At 38.8% G+C, this 9810-nt stretch overlaps 1 long non-coding RNA gene across 1 annotated transcript; it reads left to right on the top strand.

Annotated features, from left to right (window-relative positions):
- LOC103910744 (uncharacterized) lies at nt 1–2452 on the top strand. Its single transcript, XR_661163.2, has 2 exons — nt 1–226; nt 2045–2452. It is a non-coding gene; the product is annotated as an uncharacterized lncRNA (long non-coding RNA).
- Nucleotides 2453–9810: the final 7358 nt, after the last annotated feature.

The following is a 9810-nucleotide window of genomic DNA, read 5'->3' as shown; positions in this document are numbered from 1 at the left end:
CTTTGCAGAGTTTTCGATTTTCAAATTTGTGGGATTCCTTTTGAATCACCCTGTATACAGTTTTTTCTGTTTTTAACATCTGATGTTTCCTGATAGGTAATCGTTTACATCACTTTGGGAGAGGGAGTGAAAACGGGCAGTCAATCAGTGTCTGAAAAGAGAAAATACACCCAATACAGAGGCTAGTAAGGAGCACTTCCAGTGCACAAAGTTAATGTCTTAACAGGTAACTTTTATAGCGTTTGCTATCTCTAATGCGTAGAGATGGCAAATGTACATGCATACTTTACTCAAGTAGAAGTACAGATACTCTGGTAAAAGTTGAACTACGGACTAGACTTTTCTACTCAAGTAAAAGTAAATAAGTACAGCCTGAAATATGTACTTAAGTAAAAAGTATTCATTACTAATATCTGTTTTAGTTTCATGGTGGTAACTACACCTCAAAAAATGCATACATTTATACAAAATTACTTACATTTAAAAAAAATTTTTTTGTAAAAAAAGTTGTTGCCAATTTTTAGCTGCAAAGTAGCCAAGCAACATCATCCTACAGGGCTTGAAATTGCGACTGTTTTGGTCGCATATGCGCCCAAAGTTTTATCTTTGCGACCTCAAAATGTATTTGGCAGCATTTATGCGAGTGCATAAAATTGTTGTTTTCACAGAAAAATGTTCACCACATGCGCGGAATTATGAGGCATTCACGCAAGCATCTTTACACCTAAAAACACCAAACGCAGCACTAAAGAATAGTTTATAACAGTTAACACGTCAACTTGCTGCACTAAGCAAAGCCCGCGTCTTTAAGCTTTTTTTATTGGCCCATTGCGCTAGAACAGAATGCGAATGGATTGGTTAATATCAGCTGTCAATCACTCAGTTCCGATGACAGGGAGCTACAGCTGCAAAAATGCAAAGGTCTGGATAAGAGAGAATGAAAACAACACTGATAGATTTAGTTTTAGAAACCATCTACAGTTACAAATCATGGCACATCTGATTAGTCATTATGTGGAGAATGTCAATCCAGCATTTACACTTTTCGAAGAGTGGATAAAAGACATCTAGTGCTCAAAGTCCGCTATGAAAATGATTATAGCATTCACTGTAAAACTGGTGGGATGGAGTTTTTAGGTAACAGTGTTTGCCACTTAATCTACACATTTTAAGCACGAGATGTTCTAACGTGAAGTTTACTTGTTCTCCCTGTATTCGTGTGGGTTTCCTTCGGGTGCTCCGTTTTCCCCCACAGTCCAAAGACATGCAGTATAGGTGAATTGGGCAGGCTAAATTGTCCGTAGTGTATACGTGTGATTGGGTGTGTATGAATGTTTTCCAGAGATGGGTTGCAGCTGGAAGGGCATCTGCTGCGTAAAACAGATGCTGGATAAGTTGGCGACTCCGAATTAAAAAAGGGACTAAGCCGGAAAAAAATGAATGAATGTTCAACCGTTATTTAATCCTTTATTTAATCATCACAATGCTGTTAATCGTGCGACTGATACCGCAGTCACCATCGCTAAAGAGCATGCATTCACTGAGATGAAACTAATATTGCAGTTCATGAAAAGACTGTTATATATTAGGGTGACGTATGCAAATAATAAGTTATATGTCAATAGCATCTGTGCAGTATCAGACACCACCCATAAGAACAGAATTTTTTCTTTTGATAAAATAAAAAAACTAAATGTATTTGACTACATATTTTTTGCATTATACTAAAGCTACGTCTGCTCCACAAAGCACATTAAAGCGAAAGTAACGAGCCTGATTTAAAAATGTAAGGAGTAGATTTGTATTCAAATGTAAGAAGTAAAAGAAAAATATTTCAGAAAACGTTAACAGTGGAGTATAATACTGACACTAGACATATCTACTTAAGTAAAGTAACAAAGTTTGTACTTCATTACTACCTATTTCTGCTAATGTTAAAAAATGTGATCTAAATACTATGAATTCATTTTGCATTCACATGTATGCATTTGAGCATTTGGTAGTTTCTTTTATTAAAAATAAGTTTTGTATTTTTTTCTTACAGATTACAAGATCAAGTCATTAACATGAACCAAAAGGACAAACTCGTCAAAAGCAAAACTCACTTTCCCTTGGCTTTTCTTTCCCTTTTCATCACGGGTCATCACAGCAGAATGAACTAGCAATTACTGTGGTACATGCTTTTTTCACCAGATGCTCTCATATGCAGAATTGACCAGAGCACCCGAAGGAAACCCACACAAACATGGGGTGAACATGCAAACTCCACACCTGGCACACCTGAGACTCGAACCAGTGACCTTCTTGCTTTGAGGCAACAGTGATGACCACGGAGCTACCATGTGGCCCCTTTTGTATTCACATTATATTAGTGACAGTTTTCCCCTCAAGGTATTTCAGTAAATAATTGTTGTGATTTTATATAATTGACAATAAATTGTTTGTATTTATATTTAAGTTTGAGAATAATTTTTGTTCACACTAATGCACAAATTTTATGGTGTGAAGTACACAAGAGAAAAGCCACAAGAGATTTTTACATGGGAACGCATGTTTCAATGCTCACCATCAAAATTCTAAATACAAACATTTTCCCATGTGATCACTTGTGAATGCACATGTAGTTCACATGTGAATTCACACAAAAACATTAAAATTCACAGGTTTTCCCATGTGATCACATGTGGTTCACATGAAAATTCACACGAAATCGTTACAAATACACACGTTTTCCCATGTGATCACATGTGAATTCACACAAAAGCGTTCCAAATACACACGTTTTCCCATGTGATCACATGTGGTTCACATGAAAATTCACACGAAATCGTTCCAAATACACACGTTTTCCCATGTGATCACATGTGGTTCACATGAAAAGTCACACGAAATCGTTCCAAATACACACGTTTTCCCATGTGATTACATGTGGTTCACATGAAAATTCACACGAAATCGTTCCAAATACACACGTTTTCCCATGTGATCACATGTGAATTCACACGAAAGCGTTCCAAATACACACGTTTTCCCATGTGATCACATGTGAATTCACACGAAAGCGTTCCAAATACACACGTTTTCCCATGTGATCACATGTTGTTCACATGAAAATTCACACGAAATCGTTCCAAATACACACGTTTTCCCATGTGATCACATGTGAATTCACACAAAAGCGTTCCAAATACACACGTTTTCCCATGTGATCACATGTGAATTCACACGAAAGCGTTCCAAATACACACGTTTTCCCATGTGATCACATGTGGTTCACATGAAAATTCACACGAAATCGTTCCAAATACACACGTTTTCACATGTGATCACATGTAAATTCACACGAAAGCGTTCCAAATACACACGTTTTCCCATGTGATCACATGTGAATTCACACAAAAGCGTTCCAAATACACACGTTTTCCCATGTGAATTCACACAAAAGCGTTCCAAATACACACGTTTTCCCATGTGATCACATGTGAATTCACACGAAAGCGTTCCAAATACACACGTTTTCCCATGTGATCACATGTGAATTCACACAAAAGCGTTCCAAATACACACGTTTTCCCATGTGATCACATGTAAATTCACACGAAAGCGTTCCAAATACACACGTTTTCCCATGTGATCACATGTGAATTCACACAAAAGCGTTCCAAATACACACGTTTTCCCATGTGATCACATGTGGTTCACATGAAAATTCACACGAAAGCGTTCCAAATACACGCGTTTTCCCATGTGATTCACATGAAAATTCACACGAAATCGTTCCAAATACACACGTTTTCCCATGTGATCACATGTGGTTCACATGAAAATTCACACGAAGTCGTTCCAAATACACACGTTTTCCCATGTGATCACATGTGAATTCACACAAAAGCGTTCCAAATACACACATTTTCCCATGTGATCATATGTGATCCCATGTGCATTTCACATGTGGTTTGTGTGTTTCACATGTAAAATTTCACATGTGCAATTTCACATGCACATGTGATCACATGTGAATTTCACATGTGAAACTCATGTGAAATTTCTGTAAGGGACTCTCTAAAAGTACAATTCTGAATAGTTAATATTCCACATTTTCTTAGGTTTAAGGTGAATTCAGAAGCTTTAGGAAACAGAAATTTTGACAAGAGCTAAAAGGAGCAGCTCCCTATTCTTAAGAATTAATAGAGTGTCATCAGCAAACTGACTTAAAGTAAAAGTCCTACCAAGTATATCAATACCTAAAGTGTACTCTGATTTTTTTTAATATAATGACATAAGTTCAACAGCTATATTAAAAAGTAAAGGTGAGATGGGACATCCTTGATGGATTAATCTTTTGATGTATACTCTAGGAAATGATCCTAAATTCAGGGATTTTCTACTGAATATATCAGTATAGAACATGGAAAATTACCCTACAAAAGCTCGGACCAAACCCAAAAGTTTCTAAAGACTTTCTAAAGACAAAAAAGGATGCTCAAGGGTATCAAATGCCTTGAAAAAGTCTAGAAATAGAAATAAACTTGTCTGAGGAATTAAATAATCGAGCATATCAAGTATCATTCTGAATAATTCTCCCTTTAATACATTAAAAATAAAAGATAATACAATAAAAAATAAATTTAATACAATAAAAGCTGATTGTGTTTCATTAATTATCTCGCCTATACCTTTTTTTGAGTCTATTGGCAAATACATGAGAGAGCAATTTAAAATCATTGGACAAAACAGTTTTGGGTCTCCAATTATTTAAAAATAATTTGTCTTTGCTTGGCTCTGGAACTAAAATTATTAAAATCTGCTTCATAGAAGTTGATAGTTCTGCTTTGTCTTTACTTTTCTTAAGTGCTTCAAACACTAAAAATCTCATCTCTGGCCAAATATGTTTATAAAACTCAACTGTAATTCCGTATATGCCTGGATTTTCCATTTGACATTTTAGAAATAGCAACATCAAGTTCAGAGATAACAATTTCAGATTCCATCATTTCACAGAAGCTGTCATCTATAATAGGAACTTTATCTTTTAAAAAGGAAAAGAAAAAGTCACAATCACTCTCATTAAATTTTGACTTATATAATAATATGAATAGATGTGATCATCAATCAAAGTTTTCTCTTCACTTACATTGTTATTTATGCTACGTTTATTAATAGTTTTTGAAGCTTGCCTATGCTTTACTAAATTTAAAAAAATATATGAAGAATTTTTCTCCCCCTCCTCTATCCATTTCACTCTAGATCGTAAAGCTCCTTTATAAATACGAAGTTCATTTTGTTCAATATCTCCAAGAAAATCTTTATCACCAAGGTCATTTAATCTAGATAAAACTGTTAACTGTCTTTTTTTTAACAGAGGAAAACAATAGCTCATTACAGCAGAGCCATTTTTAACTTGCTTTATTTTTAATTTGAGAAAAGCATGTGGCAAAAGAAAAAGAAAACCAAGCGGCAAATAGGGAGAAAAGCATTAGCCAAATTCTTATTTAAAAAGCTGTTTAAAATGTGTTTTGTGATTTATTATTAAAAGTTTTTACTGTTTGATTAATCAGCCTTAAAAACATGAATTAAATAAAAATACAGTAATAAAAGTGTCTATTTATTTATACATTTAAAATGTTTTTGTAATGCATTGTTTTATTGCCTAATTAAATGACTTTTAACCATCTGGGGTCTGAGGGTGTTTTGGGGCTCTGGAGAAGTTTTGACATGCACTGACATTTGTGTTGTTTTCAGTATCTTAAAAACATTTTAATGGCTAATGTGTGATAACACTGTAAACGGCACAAGTTGGTTTACAATGATACCTAAGCAGCATGTTTGTATGTGTTTGTGTTTTTGAGAAAGAAACGTTTATGCGTGTTTAGTGAAAAACTAAAATTTTGAAATCCCTGAAACAAGGCTGTGAAACACACAGAGAACATTTGTGCACAAGACTTTTGAGAACTGGATCTGGTAGTCTTGTGTTTTTGCTTCAAAATTATGTGAGAATCATCTTGTTCACTTACTCACAAAAAAACAATTCTATGAATTAAAATTTCTAAGTCACTTTCTGTGTGAAAATAGTTTATGCGAGAAGGCGTGAACTATCATTACTATGCAGTGAGTAACACCAGAGAAGACAAAGACCTGCATAATGAGCCATCAGACAGGTATGTGACTAAGAGTTTCAAGAAAGAATCTGAGAAAAAATAAGTTTATTTATATATTTTAATTTTTATATTGCTTATTTTTATATTATTTTTATATTGTGCTTCTTCACCCGTGTAGCATGCCATCGTTCAAACAAAATAAGTAACTATAATAAAGCTTGTCGTTTGATGCCATGTCTCGGGGAGCGTTTACATTATCACCTAACTGGCTCACCTCAGTTCATTTCCATATGAAATGCGCCTTCACTGCGGGCGGGATCACGTTCGCTGTAATGAGGCGACAGGAGAATCAGTACCTGCCCTTACTTTTATACGAATTACTTGAAAGATTATTTGTTTTCGACTTATATTGGTTAATGCAAAAGTAGACATATCAAGCTTTCTTTAGAAACATCTCACATGTTTCTTTGTCGAGTATTTGCTGAGTTTCAGTTCATTTTAATGATGTGTTTTTCCTGACACAGTCTACTGTTGCGCGCTCCTCATGCAGGCTGTTTGTAATGTCAAAGCTTCGTGGGCCTGGTCGCAATAACTCTAATGAGCTCAGACTGAGAAGCTAGACATAGCGTTGCTTTCATACTGATTACTTTATCAAACAATATTTGTTTTCAACATGCATAGCTGCGTTTAAAAGTAGACACTTCAAGCTTTATAAAGATATGTGTCTCGTGTCTGGGTGTATTGTTTTCGCGGAGTTTCAGCGCATTTTGCTGACACATTTCTAAAAACAGTTCACGGAGAGAGAAAAGACAGAATGCCTACACTGTTTATTATCCTTGATTTGCAAAAGCACACATTTGTTTTTGTTGTGAGTGTACACATTTAAAAGTAGACACCTAACAGATTTGATTGATGTATTGATCTTATCTGTACGATCAAAACTGAAAGTGTAATTTAGGTTCATTTCAGCTCAATGAGGTAAAAACTTGTCAGAACGCGTATACGCTGTCTTCGACCCCAGGGGGTTAAAAACACAATTTAAACATATATATTTATTTGTCCATTTAAATTGTAATTTATGTATGTACATTTTTATGCTGGGTGAAGCAGTGGCGCAGTAGGTATTGCTGTCGTCTCACAGCAAGAAGGTCACTGGTTCAAGCCTCGGTTCAGTTGGCGTTTCTGTGTGGAGTTTGCATGTTCTCCCTGCATTCACGTGGGTTTCCTCAGGGTGCTCCAGGTGAACTGGATAGGCTAGATTGTCTTTAGTGTGTGTGTTTTCCAGGCATGGGTTGCGGCTGAAAGGGCATCCGCTGCGTAAAAACTTGCTTGGTAAGCTGGAAGAGTAGCAACATTAAACAGGAATTGCATTGGCCAGGATTGGGACCAGGGTCTCCCGCAAGGCAGGCGAGAATTCTACCACTGAACCACCAATGCTGACCGATGTTGTTTTTTGCCTTTGTGTTGTGTGAGTGTTAAAAGGCCGTCAACCAGAGCTTGAAAATGAGCCACACAAACCCGCACTTGTATTAGCCAGGAATCGACTTTAGGTCTACCGCGTGGCAGGCGAGAATTCTACCACTGAACCACCAATGCTGATATGGTTTTACTACAGCCCTAGTGAGGTGTGATTGCTGCAATGCTGATACCCAGAGCTGGAAGAGTAGCAACACAAAACAGTAATTGCATTGGCTGGGAATCGGACCCGGGTCTTCCGCGCAGCAGGTGAGAATTCTACCACTGAACCACCTATGCTGACTGATGTTGTTTTTTTACTTTGTGTTGTGTGAGTGCTAAAAGGCCGTCAACCAGAGCTGAAACAGGAGCCACACAAAACCACACTTGTATTAGCCGGAAATCGACTCAAGGTCTCCAGCGTGGCAGGCGCAAATTCTACCACTGAACAACCAATGCTGATATGCTTATACTGCAGCGCTAGTGGGGTGTGATTGCTGCAAGGCTGTTACCCAGAGCTGGAAGAGTAGCAACACAGAACAAGGATTGCATTGGCTGGGAATTTGACCCAGGTCTCCCGCGAGGCAGGCAAGAATTCTACCACTGAACCACCGATGCTGACCAAACTCGTTCCTTGCCTTTGTGTTGTCTGAGTGCTAAAAGGCCATCAACCAGAGCTGGAAGGTTAGCAAAACAATACAGGAATTGCATTAGCTGGGAATGGAACCCAGGTCTCCCGCGTAACAGGCGAGCATTCCACAAGTGTACCACCAATGCTGATATGCTTACGCTGCAGCCCTAGTAGGGTGTGATTGCTGCAAAGCTGTTACCCAGAGCTGGAAGAGTAGCTACACAAATCAGGAATTGTAATGGATGGGAATCGGACCAGGGTCTTCTGTGTGGTAGGCAAGAAACCTACCACTGAACCACCAATACTGATATGCTTATACTACTGTCCTAGTGGGGTGTGATTGCTGCAAAGCTGTTACCTAGAGCTGGAAGAGTAGCAACACAAAAAAAGAATTGCATTGGCCGGGAATCAGATCTGGGTCTCCCGCATGGCAGGCAAGAATTCTACCACTAAGCCACCAATGCTGACCGATGTTATGCTTTGCCTTTGTGTTGTGTGAGTGCTAAAAGGCTGTCAACCAGAGCTGAAAAAGGAGCCACTCAAAAATGCACTTGTATTAGCCGGGAAGCAACTCAAGGTCTACCGCGTGGCAGGCAACAGTTCTACCACTGAACCACCAATGCTGATATGGTCTTACTGCAGCCCTAGTGGGGTGTGATTGCTGCAAGCCTGTTACCCAGAGCTGGAAGAGTAGCAACACAAAACAGGAATTGCATTGGCCAGGAACTGAACCCGGGTATCCCACGTGGCAGGCAAGAATTCTACCACTGAGCCACCAATGCTTACCAATACAGTTTTTTGCCTTTGTAGTGTGTGAGTGCTAAAAGGCAGTCAAACAGAGCTGAAAAAGGAGCCACAAAAAACCACACTTGTATTAGCCAGGAATCAACTCTAGGTCCACCGTGTGGCAGGCGAGAATTTTACCACTGAACCACCAATGCTGATATGGTTTTACTACAGCCCTAGTGGGGTGTGATTGCTGCAAGGCTGATATCCAGAGCTGGAAGAGTAGCAACACAAAACAGGATATTCATTAGCCGGGAATCGGACCCGGGTCTCTCGCGTGGCAGTCGAGAACTCTACCACTGAGCCACCAATGCTGACCCATGTTCTTCCCTGCCTTTGTGTTGTGTGAGTGCTAAAAAGACGTCAACCAGAGCTGAAACAGGAGCCACACAAAACCACACTTGTATTAGTCTGGAATCGACTCAAGGTCTCCCGCGTAGCAGGCGAGAATTCTACCACTGAACCACCAATAATGATATGCTTATACTGCGCCCCTAGTGGGGTGTGATTGCTGCAAGGCTGTTACCCAGAGCTGGAAGAGTAGTAGTACAAAACAGGAATTGCATTGGCTGGGAATCGGACCGGGGTCTCCCGTGTGGCAGGCGAGAAATCTACCACTGAACCACCAATGCTGAACTGCTTATTCTGCAGCTCTAGTGGGGTGTGATTGATGCAAGGCTGTTACCCAGAGCTGGAAGAGTAGCAAAACAAAACAGAAATTGGAATGGACGGGAATCGGACCAGGGTCTTACACGTGGCAGGCGAGAAATCCACCACTGAACCACCAACGCTGATATGGTTATTCTGCAGCCCTAGTGGGGTGTGATTGATGCAAGGCTG

The sequence above is a fragment of the Danio rerio genome, chromosome 4 (assembly GCF_049306965.1).
Source record: "Danio rerio strain Tuebingen ecotype United States chromosome 4, GRCz12tu, whole genome shotgun sequence".
NCBI lineage: Eukaryota > Metazoa > Chordata > Actinopteri > Cypriniformes > Danionidae > Danio > Danio rerio.
Note: the sequence above shows the minus strand (reverse complement) of the source record. Positions and strands in the feature narration are given on the sequence as shown.